This window comes from Plasmopara halstedii (assembly GCF_900000015.1).
Source record: "Plasmopara halstedii genome assembly, contig: Scaffold_3060, whole genome shotgun sequence".
NCBI lineage: Eukaryota > Oomycota > Peronosporomycetes > Peronosporales > Peronosporaceae > Plasmopara > Plasmopara halstedii.
The window spans coordinates 1,918,115-1,918,431 of NW_020189964.1; positions in this window are offsets into that span (position 1 = coordinate 1,918,115).

The window sequence follows — 317 nt, forward strand, 5'->3', positions numbered from 1 at the left end:
TACCATCCGCAAAGATGTCGATGACTTCTTGTCTACCAGACAGAGTGTCCTACGACACGTTCGCGATGCGATGACTGAAAGCCAAGACCTGCAGAAAGAATATGCAGACGAAAAGGAAGAGGCAAAGTGAAAAGATTTAAGGTCGGGAACCAGGTTTTATTAAATTCTAAAAACCTGCCTACACATGAAGCCCTGCTATCTTCAGGACGAAGCATCGTCCACGGTATCGGACCGTTTAAGGTTGTGGCCAAGCGGGGCTTAGCGTATACGCTGAACCTTTCAAAACGGATGCGCACCCACCCAGTGTTTTACGTGGG